Source organism: Bos mutus, chromosome 3 (genome assembly GCF_027580195.1).
Source record: "Bos mutus isolate GX-2022 chromosome 3, NWIPB_WYAK_1.1, whole genome shotgun sequence".
NCBI classification, from domain to species: Eukaryota; Metazoa; Chordata; class Mammalia; order Artiodactyla; family Bovidae; genus Bos; species Bos mutus.
Window position 1 is genome coordinate 110,089,006 of NC_091619.1, and position 13,049 is coordinate 110,102,054.

Consider the following 13,049-nt stretch of genomic DNA (forward strand, 5'->3'; position numbering starts at 1 on the left):
TAGTGGTTTTTCCTACTTTCTTCAATTTAAGTCTGAATTTTGTAGTAAAAAGTTCATGGTCTGAGCCACAGTTAGCTCCTGGTCTTGTTTTTGCTGACTGTATAGAGCTTCTCCATCTTTGGCTGCAAAGAATATAATCAATCTGATTTCAGTTTTGACCATCTGGTGATGTTCATGGGTAGAGCCGTCTCTTGTGTTGTAGGAAGAAAACTCCAATATTGATTAAATATAATTAAACAGACAATTGCAAATATTACAGTGCAACACAAATAAGTTCAAAAACTTGAAATACAAATGGACATGTAACAGAAAGAAATAAAATGGGGAAAAGGCCATTAAAAAATTAAGCCCAAGTTGCAAAGCGTCGAGGGATGATAGACACAGAAGGACAGTGTAATAAAGGCACACAGAAAGGAACTTAAAGCACTTCAGAAGATAGAAATCAATGAAAAGGAGATGGGATAAATTAGGAGTTTGGGGTTAACATATACACACTACTATATATAAAATAGATAATCAACAAGGACCTATTTATAGCACAGGGAACTCTCCTCAATATTCTTTAATCGCCTATATGGGAAAAGAATCTGAAAAAGAATAGGTATACGCATTTGCATGGCTGATTCGCTTTGCTGTACACCCAGAAGTAACACAGCATTGTAAATCAGCTACACTTCAATATAAAATAAAGATTAAATTTAAAAACTAAAATTAAAAATAAAGGGATAAGTAAGAAGACAAACTAGTTTATGTGTACTGAATCCCTGAAGGAGGAAATATAAATAAATGGAACAGAAATGATATTTATAATTACACTGTAAGAAAATTTTCTAGAACTAAAAGTTTTTAACCTATAGCGAAAGGGGAGAGAAGGGGAAAGTTCAATGAACTCACTGAATACAACATAGATAACAGGTGGGAGTCAAATGATGGTATATAAAGAGGGATTTCTCAAACTTGGAAATACTGACATTTTAGGCAGAATGCTTTTTTGTTGTAGGACTTGGCTGTCCTGTGCAATATACAATGCCTAGCAATGACCCAGGTCTCTACCCACTAGATGCTTATGACTCCCCTCCTCAAGCTGTGAAACAACCAAAAATGTTTCCAGACATCGCCAGGTGTCCTCTGGGAAGCAAAACTGACACACACACACACTCTCTCTCTCTCATACACACACACACACACACACACACACACACTTCCTGTACTGAGAACCACTGATACAAAGTTGATAAAATAGCAAAGATGAAAGAAGAGAAAAGGAGGACTAAGGACACTGCATACATACATTGGTGTAAATGAAATCAGCAAAATTAAAATTTAGCAAAATAAGAAATATGTTGCTGAATAGCAATACATGTATTTTTAAAGTACCCAAAATATCTCATTGTGAAAGAATCAGTAAATGTGACAAATACACGAAGTAAATACAGCTTAAAACAATATGACAGATCTGAAAACAAGCATAGCCCTCACATTATGAAATGTTTAATAGGTTTAATTTGCCTGTAAAAGAAGACCTTCAGATTAGCTCACAAAGGAAAGCTCAGTGCTGGGCTGTCACAAGAAAGACACCCGCAGCAAAGTGACGCAAAATAGCTAAAAACGAAGAAGCATAGCTTCGGCATGCTCCAAGGCATTTGTACATTTAGTCGGGGAGGGGGAGCTCCGACACCCACACTCTGGGGCCAGATATGGGCACCCTGAGCTCAGGACACAGCATTACCTGAGGCATGGTTTGAGGCTAACGTAAGGAAACCTAGCTGCTACAGCCGTTAGTCTTTCAAAAGAGAGAATGGTCATCTACAATTATAGCAAAAGAATGGGTGGAGGGACAACAAGCTAGTGCGAGCAAGAAGCCAGGGACCAGCATCTGGTATCTGCCAACTGAACGTAGGCCCGAAGGCATTAAACGAGATGAGGACACTTCATGACGCTAAAGGACACAGTTCACAATGAAGATGTAGCAGATATTAACTACTCACCAAAGAAGCAGACACTTCGGTTTGTTGTTGTTGTAACTAAGACATGCAAAGAGAAACAGAAACACGCCAACAACAGGAGCTCTAACTCATCACTCTCAGAACACAGTAGATCAAGGTAACAAAAAAGGAAGCTTGTAAAAGACCTAAACAAAAAAACCATAAGGAAGTTTTTGTGAATATGAGACAGGCACCTGGGGCCTTTTACCGAAGTGCTTATACCCAAACAGAGCCTTCTTGAACAACAGAATAGAAAGAAACTACAAAGGACTAAAAATAACTGCACACACGCTCAGTTGGGGCAAATTATGAAAAACAAGTACAAAACAAAACTACAAAAAAGATACAAAAATGTCACAAACCAGCTGCCACTTCTGAGAGCTGGGAGCAAAAGCAGAGCACTCCCCGTGATCCCCACACGCAGCGCCAGTAAGGGCGCGGGAGGACCACTAAGCCCCCTCCCAGCCTGGTCCACTGATCTGCGCCTCCCCTAAGCACAGGTAAGGAACCAACTCACGCTGCTTAGGGCAAGGAACCTCTCACTTGTTTGCATTCCCTCCTACTGCAACATGAGTCCCAGTAAAGCCTTGCCTGGATTCCCAATCTGGCCTCTTATCAAGTTCTACTGATTAAAGAGTCCAGGGACCCGAGTTAGTAATAAACATGTCAAATTGTGCAGCCCAATATTAGAGAATATAGTTCTTTTTAAAGCAGGTGCGACGCCTTCATGCACATACCCCTCATAACTGAGAAAAAAAAAAAAAAGACTAAAAGTACCATAAGCAAATAGTCAAAAACAGTGAAAAGAGAGATAAGCAAAGCTGTCAAATATATGAAAAGATGCTCAGTTTCACTCCTCAGAGATATGGTTTCTCACCTGTTAGATCTGCAAACATGTAAAAGCTGCATAACGCCGTGTGCTTACAAAGATGTGCAAGAGACTCTCCAGCACGTGGCTGGGCCACCTCTTAGGGAGGAGAATTTGACAGTGCGTAACGACATTTCATAATAATGTACGCTCTGACCCAGCAATCCCACTTGTAGGAATTTTTTTCCGAAGATACACTCCTCAAAGACAGACCCACACATCCACAAGTTTACTCACAGCAGCACTGTTTATAAAAGCAGAAGACTAGAAACAATTTCAGTGTTTATCAGCAGGGCACTAGTGCGTGAGCCAGGGTACATCCACGCAATGAAGCATAATACAACAGTGAAAACAATGAGGAAGCTAGTCAAGAGCTACATGAAATCACTCCCAAGATAAAATATTACACGAAGAAGACTGAGGGCAGACGAATGTATATTTCGGTACTCTTTGTATAGGAAGAAGAGGACCAGAGGGCTTCCCTGCTGGTTCAGTGGTAAAGAATCCACCTGCCAACACAAGAGACATGGGTTCAACCTCTGATCCAGAAAGATATCCCACATGCCGCGGTGTCTGCGGAACAGCTAAGCCTGTGCACAGCAACTACTGAGCCTGTGCTCTAGAGCCTGGGAGCTGAACTACGGAAGCCCTCACTCCCTAGAGCCTGCGTTTCGAAACAAGACGAGCCACTGCAGTGATAAGCCTGCGCACTGCAACTAGAGGCCCATGCAGCAACGAAGACCCAGCAGAGTCAAAAACAAATAAATAAATAAAATTATAAAATATGAAGAAGGAGACTAAATTAACAAACTGAAAGCAAAATGAAATAAACACACCTTCTTACAGACTTGAAATGATCCCCAGAGAGGAACTATTTCAGATGATTTTATAAATATAGTAAATTAACTCTACATCCCTAGCAGGATAGAACTAAAGACAAAAAGACCTGCAAAAAATTAACTGTTTCAGAAATCACATTGATGTTAATAATGTTGGTATTTTATTTTGGTATTGTTTTGTGTATTATGGGGGAAAGTATATGAATATTTTTGTTAGTATTACTGGAAACTGGGATTTTTCTCAGGGAAGAAAGGAGATTCATGTTTAAGATAGATGCTGCTACTGCTGCTGCTAAGTCGCTTCAGTCGTGTCCGACTCTGTGCAACCCCACAGACGGCAGCCCACCAGGCTCCCCTGTCCCTGGGATTCTCCAGGCAAGAACACTGGAGTGGGTTGCCATTGCCTTCTCCGTAAGATAGATGAGGGTAAGTAAAACCTATCAGCCCTGAATTGGAAATATCACGATGATCTCATGCTGTATTTTATCTTTAAAATATATGTGTGTATGTAGGTATTCCTAGTTCTATCTACTGAAAAGGCCTAGAAACAAGGAACAATCCAATTGTAATGAGCATGCTAACCTCCAGATTATGGTCTCTAAATATTTTCTACTACTACTATTACTAAGTCACTTCAGTCGTGTCCAACTCTGTGAGACCCCACAGACAGCAGCCCACCAGGCTCCACCGTCCCTGGGATTCTCCAGGCAAGAACACTGGAGTAGGTTGCCATTTCCTTCTCCAATGCATGAAAGTGAAAAGTGAAAGTGAAGTCGCTCAGTCATGTCCAACTCTTCGCAACCCCATGGACTGCAGCCCACCAGGCTCCTCTGTCCATGGGATTTTCCAGGCAAGAGTACTGGAGTGGGGTGCCATTGCCTTCTCCAAAATATTTTATAGTAAAGGGAATAAAGGCTTTTTGGAGAGATAGCTGATTTCAGGTCTGGGGCAGAAAATGTACAAAATGAACATGGAAAATCTTATCCTCCCCAAAACAAGAAAGCTACCCAAGACTACTTGTATCATGTCAAGGGAATTCAAGAGTCAACTTCAAAAGCCTTCCCTGGACAAATCTGGGGCAATCTGAACATCAATAATAATAACAATGATAACAGAACAATAAAGGCAATGAATGGAAGCATAGTAAATGTGTTTGAATCCATGAGTTCATAATAACACTTTTTAAAACTTATTGGTCACCTATAAAAAATACTAAAGGGCCAACTCATTATTTTAATAACCAGTAAATGCCAGGGGAATAAATCCAAGCATTTATCCTGCTTTTCTTGTGTAAAATGTGTTTCAGCGTAAACCCATAGTTAAGGAGGGGAAGTTTCTCTTTATAAAAAATGAAGAAAAATAGAATTTAAGTATCACTATTTTGAAACCCCTATTAAAATAAACCCTGGCAATGATCATCAATAATGGCTAATATCACAAAAAGTAAGGCAATTAGACATTATCTGTCTTCTTAACTCCACTTGAGAAGTATTCTTGCCTGCTGCTGCTGCTGCTAAGTCGCTTCAGTCGTGTCCGACTCTGTGCGACCCCAGAGACGGCAGCCCACCAGGCTCCCCCGTCCCTGGGATTCTCCAGGTAAGAACATTGGAGTTGGTTGCCATTTCCTTCTCCAATGCATGAAAGTGAAAAGTGAAAGTGAAGCCGCTCAGTCGTGTCCAACTCTTAGCGACCCCATGGACTGCAGCCCACTAGGCTCCTCCATCCATGGGATTTTCCTAGAAAATCACAAAAGTTAAATCTGAATCTGTTCCAAACTCCAGAGCTAAACACCAGTTTACAGATGATACAGATGACAGAGAAACGTCCAGACTCTGTATACTGTTAGGCATCTCTAGCAATATATAGAGTCTGAAAAACTCCTCAGAAAAAGTGATCTAATCCTAAACCTAGTTGCAATATACTGACCTTATCTAAATTCTGATTCTGACAAATTATTCTTAAAATTTTTGAGACAACATATGAAACGTGAACGCTAGCTGAATATGTTACGATATTAATAAATAATTTTTAAATTATAGCTGTGATAAGAGTATTGTGGATATGTTTATTGTCAAAGGCATTATCATCCTTTGGAGCTATATACAGAAATATTTATGAATGAAATGATATGACATTTGGGATTTGCTTCCAAGTGACCTTTGGAGTGCACGTAGGCTAAGTTGCTTCAGTCGTGTCTGACTCTTTGCAACCCTGTGGATTCTCTAGGCAAGAATATTAGAGTGGGCTGTCGTGCCCTTCTCCAGGGGATCTTCCCGACCCAGGGATGCAGTCCACATCTCTTATAGCTCCTTCATTGGCAAGCAGGTTCTTTACCACTAGCGCCGCCTGGGAAGCCCACAGTGTACACAAAGCAAGAACAGTCATGAGTTTAGCATTATTGAAACTGAATATTAACTGCATTTTCTACTTTTGTATATACTTAATTTTCTCCATAGCAAAAAAAAAAAAAAGCCTTTTTTATAAAAGAAAAAGGGCAAATAATTTATATATACATTTGCTTTCCTTGCCAAAAAAGGCAGAAAGGATTAACCCTTATTACCTTATGGAGAATGGTGGGAGTAGAAGCAGAAGCCTTCTGTACATTGCCCTTTATAGAGTTTCAAATTTTTATACCAAGTAAACTTATAGCTCAAATATTCAAAAGTTTTTAAAATCCTTAACTTGAATACAAATAGCAACAAATGACCTAATAGTTTCTCAAAATGGTAACACAACCACATAGAGAAAATAACTATTTTAAAGTCACTTTTGAACACAGAACTCTGATGCAGTTGATATTTTTATTCTAAGCATAAGAAAGACTGCAAAGGAATCTTAAAATGTTACTTTGTTTATTGTTAATAGTAATACTGGTATTGGAATGTTGAAATAATTTTCTGTATTTTTATGATAAAGCAAACGATATGCTAATGTTAATTAATGCCAAGATGTTATGTGTAAAACAGATATAAATATGTAATAAAATAGGTTAATAAAAATTGTATAGTAGGACTTAACTGGTAGCACAGCGGATGGGAATCTGCTTGCCAATACAGGGGACACAATTTCAATCCCTGGTCTGGGAGGATTCCGCATGCCATGTAGCAGCTAAGCTGGAGAGCCACACTACTGAGCCCATGTGCTGCAAGGACGGAAGCCCACACACCCTAGAGCCTGTGCTCGCAACAAAAGAAGCCACCCCAGTGAGAAGCCCACACCCCAGTGAGAAGCCCACACCCCAGTGAGAAGCCCACACCACAATGAGAAGCCCACACCCCAGTGAGAAGCCCACACACCACAACAAAGAGTAGCCCCTGCTCGCTGCAACTAGAGAAAGCTCGCACACAGCAACAAAGATCCAGTGCAACCAAAAAGTAAACATAAATAAAATTTTAAATGTTTTTTTTAATTGTATAATAAAAAAATTTGAATTGGAAATATTAACATGAATTCATGAAATTGAAAATACATGTATATTTCCTGGGCTTCCCAGGTGTCTCGATGGTAAAGAAGGCACCTGCTAATGCCTGAGACATAGAAGGGTTCAGGCCTTGGGTTGGGGAAGATCCCCTGGAGAAGGAAGTGGCTAGGAATATGCTTCCTGTCTCTGTCCAAAAGCAATGACACTCAAGTAGCAATGAGCACACTAAACATCCACCTCTTGGTTTCTAAATACCATGCTTCACTCAAAGGAACCAGGGCTGCTTTGAGAAGTTATTGATTCCACATCTGGGGCAAGTTAAGCACAAGCTAGGCTGAGACATCTTATCATGACAGAAAGCAAGGAAACACTCGAAGACTGTGGATTAAGTTAGACAATGTCATTATCAGCATCTTAAATTAACTGTTAGAAACTTCCCAAAAGAAAAAGTCAGGAGAAAAATATCAAGTCTACACTGTTTTACAGAGGAATTTCACCAAATCTTCAAAGAATAGATAATCATAATAACCTTATATAAATCAGTGGTGTCCAACTCTTTGCGACCCCATGGACAGTCCATGGAATTCTCCAGGCCAGAATACTGGAATGGGTAGCCTTTGCCTTCTCCAGGGATCTTCTCAACCTAGGGATCAAAGCCAGGTCTCCCACATTGCAGGCAGATTCTTTACCAGCTGAGCCATAAGTGAAGCCCTAAATTATTCCAGAGAATAGAAAAAGAAGGAAATGTCCCCAAATTCACACTAGGAAAAAATAAATTTCCTAAATTGAAAAACAGATGAAATGAATGAACTTAACAATATATAATATTGGTAAAGAACTATTTCAAATTAGCTGTGGCAGTACCCCGTCTATACACCTGTAGTGGGAAGCAGTCTAAGAACAAAAAGAAGTGCACAGTGGACTTTAGAAGCCTGGCAAGGAGTCTAGATCATCTTTGATCTGGATGATCAAAAACCTGTAAATAATTTTAAGTTCTATGACAAATTAACACTGAATATTACATAAAAAGCACAAAAGAATACCATAAAAATCTATTAATTCCAGCACCTGGATATTACCATGGGAACAGTTTTCTGTAGATCCTTCACCAGGTTTCATGCCCACACTTTTGTAATATTACTCTTATCAGCTAACAATCTATTGTGGGCACTTTTATATGCATTGTGTATGCGTATTTTTCTTCACATTGTAAATGGCTGCTTGGTTTTCTGTTGCCTGCTCTTACTATAATGTGTATCACATTCCCCTTTATTGGATGTTTTGACTATAAAATGTTTTATCATCATACTGCTGCCAAGAACAACCTCATAGCATGAGTGTTGAACAATTGTTTAGGACCTAATTGACCATGAATCTATTACGGTACCTATCTTTCTGATAATTTTTTAGTTTCTTCCAGCGAAAGTCAATGGCATGAACGCAGGTAATAAAGAGGTTGCACTAGTGGATTCTTAGATAACCGAGGTGATGCCAAGCAGAGGCAACAGAAGATAGTAGGAAGAAATGCAAGGCTGTGGGTAAGTTGAAATTCTAAACTTACAGCACTTAAGCTGGGTAGAAAAGAATATGAAAACAAGGAGGTGATGGATCAAGGAAAGAAAGTACTAGGGACCAAAGGCCCTTAGGTGTATTTCTCTCAGCTGCGAGGAAGAGAAAACCCTGCTCAAAACTAACTTCGCAAGAAAAACTATTGGCTCCCGTCACAGTCTGGCGGCTGAGTTGTGGTCGGCTTAGCCAACATCTGCAGCTCCATTTCTTTTGGGTCCCTTCAGCTAGGCTGTGTGTGTGGCTGTGTCTCCAGGTAGCCTGGACCCAAGGTAGTAAAGTTCAGAAATGAATTTTCTACCCACCCCCAGCAACCTGCTATTTCATCTCACTGCCACAAATTGGATCATCCATTTCTGATCATCCATTCATTCCCTGGCCTCATGGGAATGTCATCACTGATTAGCTGATTGTGTTCCTTGATGGAAAATGGGATTACCTTTGAAGAGAGCAGGCTTGAGTCTGGAAGTAGGAGTTGGGGAAGCCTGGATGTATGTGGGCTTCATGGGAGGCACTAGTTATCTAAACAAAAATTGCAGTACTTTCAGGAAGGGGAGGCAACCCAGTGTCCGCCACGGACGCTGAGAAATAAACATGTAACAACAGACTTGGATGAGGGTCATGAGGAAATGTGGGGTAGGAGTTAGGGACTGCCTTTCTGTGATCTTCTTTGAGACCTGAAAGATGAGTGGGAATTAGAAATCACATGATGAATACAGGGAAAAGAAATCCAACAAGTGGAGACTGCAGGCACACAGGTTGGAAAGGGCTTGCCTGCTGCAGGAACAGAAGGGAGGCCAAAGCGGCTAAGGTATGAGAAAGCAGGAGGAGCACTGTGGGACGGGGTACGGCAAACCACACACCTGCAATGGGAAGCAGGATCACGTGACCTGGTTTACATTGTAAGGAAAAAACACGCAGCTTCTGGAGCTTGCGTTGAAGAACACTAAGAGCAGAAGAGGGAATACCAGTCAGGAGGCAGCTGTAGTTGGCCAGGCCGGGGTGATGCTAGCTACGATGAGGGCAGTAACCATGGGATGGAGAGAAATGGGTGCATCCAGATCTCTTTTGGAGATTTACCCACAGGACTTGAGGACTGAGGTTACACAGGCAAAGGAGAGAGAAGATTCAAGGGTGACTCTTAGGATGTCTGGCCTGAGCCACTGGACAGATGACAATACTCTTTCCTGGGACGAAAATGAAATGGGTGGAAGGCTGGGGAGCAAGCTGAGGAAACTGGCCCAGAGGAGAGGCCAAGCAATGTGTTATGCTCAACTGGAACTCAGGAGAGAGTTTAGTAAACTGATAGTCAGATTGATGACATCAGAGGTGGTGGGTTCAAGGACAAATGTGACTGAGCTGGAGTGGAGGAGGCACCCATGAAGTCAAGGCCCGCATGGCCTTCCTGGGGATGTCTGGGTCACCCAGGGTGATGGCAAGAGTTGGGGTGCAGAGGAAGATGCCAGCCGGGGGAAGGAGTCTTCAGTAACTGCAGGAGTATGTCCAGGTGGTGGGGCTGGCACAGGCAGGGAGAGGCTACTGGGTCACACAGATGAATGAGATTAAAGGACCTCAGGGTTAGGACCGCAAGCCCGTGGGACTTCCCTGGCAGTCCAGTGGTTAAGACTCCAGGCTGCCAAGGCAGAGGGCATGGGTGCGATCCCTGGTGGGGCAACTAAGATCCCACCTGCCACAAGGTGAGGCCAAAAAACAAAGTTTTTTGTTTGTTTGTTTGTTTTATTTTAAAAGAGTACAGGCTCTTGAGCCAAACTACTGGATTTAGACTCTGGGCTTTCCCACTTACCTAGCTTTGTGTGTGACCCAAGGCAAGTTGTGAATTTGGCATGATAACAACATGATCTCCTACATCACCTACCGTTCTCAACCCAGGGCCTGGCCCTCAGCTACTGAACAGATCTGATCTTTTACAGGTATTAGCTTTTAGTGATTGGTCACGTGCATAAGGGGAAAATGGTCACGTGCATAAGGGGGAAATGGTTATACACACAAGAGCTTTCTAGGTTGTGCTAGTGGTAAAGAATCTGCCTGCCAGTGCAGGAGTTGCAAGAGACCTGGGTTTGATCCCTGGGTCGGGAAGATTCCTTGGAGAAAGGCATGGCAACCCGCTCCAGTATTCGTGCCTGGTGAATCCCATGGGCAGAGGAGCCTGGTGGGCTGCAGTCCACAAGGCCGTAAAGAGTCGGACAGGACTGAGCACAGACTCCTCTTTATAAAGAAGGAACAGAAGCGATGATCTGGAGGCAGCAGCAAAGAGGACTGCAGCCCCCTGCCAAGAGGAACTGGGGCTGCGAGCAGGTGAGCAGCCTGTCTGAAAGGGCTGCGGAGGCAGAGTCCTCCATGAAAGGCAGGCTTCCACAAGGTCGGCAGTGCAGCAAGGGTTAGGTGAAGAGATGGAGGCTCTAGGCCAGTGCGGAGCAGGATTTCTAAAGGGCTAGATGGACGGGATGTGGGGAGGGCAGGAGTCTGAAGAGGTCCACTCAAGGAAACAGCAGCCGCCCAGGGCATATGAGAGGTTGGTCAATAAAATCAGCGATGTGAGGTGGTCTGGGACAGACGGTCCTGACCCCAGCACTTCAGTCTCAGAGATTCAGCTATGGTTATTTCTCATTCTGTGGACAGCAAGAGGAGGTCCAGGAGAGGGTGTGGAGCAGTAGCCCCCTTGGAAGCCCACACAGCAGAGGCTGAAGAACAAGAGAACCGAGTCAGGTTAGTCAGCGCTCTAGGATGGGCAGCATTGCATGGACTTTGGCTCCAACTCAGTCCACAGGCCAGACAGGATGGGAACTCTGCCTGTGTGTCTTTGGTAGTCAGTGAAATCTACCCTCCACACCCTAGAATCCGGCAGAGACCAAGAGCCAATCAACACTGGAAAGTCCCTACTGGAAGTCCCAAGAGTCTTTATCTTCACTAGGGCCAAGAGCACGGGAAAGGTGTCCAGCAGTGCCGTCCTCTGAACTCCAGCCACCTGGCTGTTGGCTGCACTAAGGCAGGGTCAGGAAGCCTGCTTGAAACATATCTCTATTCTTATCTTTATTCATCGGATCAGGGACTTCTGGACAAGTTCCCATTCTAAGCCTTAGTTTCCTTACCTGGAAAATGGGCATAACTTCCCTTGAACTCTTCACATGAGTAGGTTTCAATGGGATAAACTCTGAACAGATTCTGCAGCCTGAGATGTGACTTTGACTTCTCTCCTTCAAACTATTCCAGCTTCAGAACTCCTGGTTCCCGGACTCAGCTATGCTCAGTGACAGCATACTGAGGAGGTCAGGCTTGCTTTCAGCCAGGGCACACAGTCCGTCATTCAGCGACCTTCCTGACAAGAGCGATAATGGAGCCACTTAAGGCCCTGGGCTTGTAAAAGAGGTTGATGGGGCAGGTGGCAGGCAACAGGTATGCCTCGCGTGCTTCTCACGTGACACCTGGGGATGGCTCGTGCCTGTGCGCAGGCCTGGCTGTGTCTGAGCAGCTTGACCTCATGGAGAAGGCCCCGCAGTGACAGGGATCCACAGACCGGGCTCCCAGTCCAAGTGCTGCATTTGCCTGGTGACCGTGAACGAGCCTCGGGGATTTAATCTCCTCACCTATCAGATGAAGCTTTCAGGGTTCTTTTCCAGTCCAAAGGGCCTATAACCATGCCACCTTAGGCGGGGGGATGAGTGGAAGGTGGGAAGGAGGTTCAAGAAGGAGGGAACATACCTATGGCTGATTCATGTTGATAGATGGCAGAAACCAACACAATAAGTGAAAAGTGAAAGTGAAGTCGCTCAGTCGTGTCTGACTCTTAGCGACCCCATGGACTACAGCCCACCAGGCCCTCCGTCCATGGGATTTTCCAGGCAAGAGTACTGGAGTGGGGTGCCATTGCCTTCTCCGTTAACAGCGGCTAGGCATATTATATTTATTGGAGCTGGTATACTTGGTGACAGCCTTAGTCCCCTCAGACACGGCGTGCTTGGCCAGCTCCCCAGGTAGCAGCAAGCGCACGGCGGTCTGGATCTCCCTGGATGTGATAGTCGAGCGCTTGTTGTAATGTGCCAGGCGCAATGCCTCGCCAGCGACGCGCTAGAAAATGTCGTTGACGAAGGAGTTCTTGATTCCCATGACCTTGGACGAGATGCCGGTGTCCAGGTGGACTTGCTTCAGCACCTTGTACATGTACACGGAGTAGCTCTCCTTGCGGCTGCACTTGCGCTTCTTGCCGTCCTTCTTCTGGGCCTTGGTCACAGCTTTTTTAGAGCCCTTTTTAGGGGCAGGAGCAGACTTAGCCGGATCAGGCATGTCTACAATGACAACACCCAACAACACAGAAAGATCTTACAACACAATATTGTAGAGCAATTATCCTC

At 43.6% G+C, this 13,049-nt stretch overlaps 1 pseudogene; it reads right to left on the reverse strand.

Annotated features, from left to right (window-relative positions):
* Positions 1-12,576: 12,576 nt before the first annotated feature.
* LOC138985584 (histone H2B type 1-H-like) lies at positions 12,577-12,981 on the reverse strand (annotated as a pseudogene).
* Between the last annotated feature and the right edge of the window lie 68 nt (positions 12,982-13,049).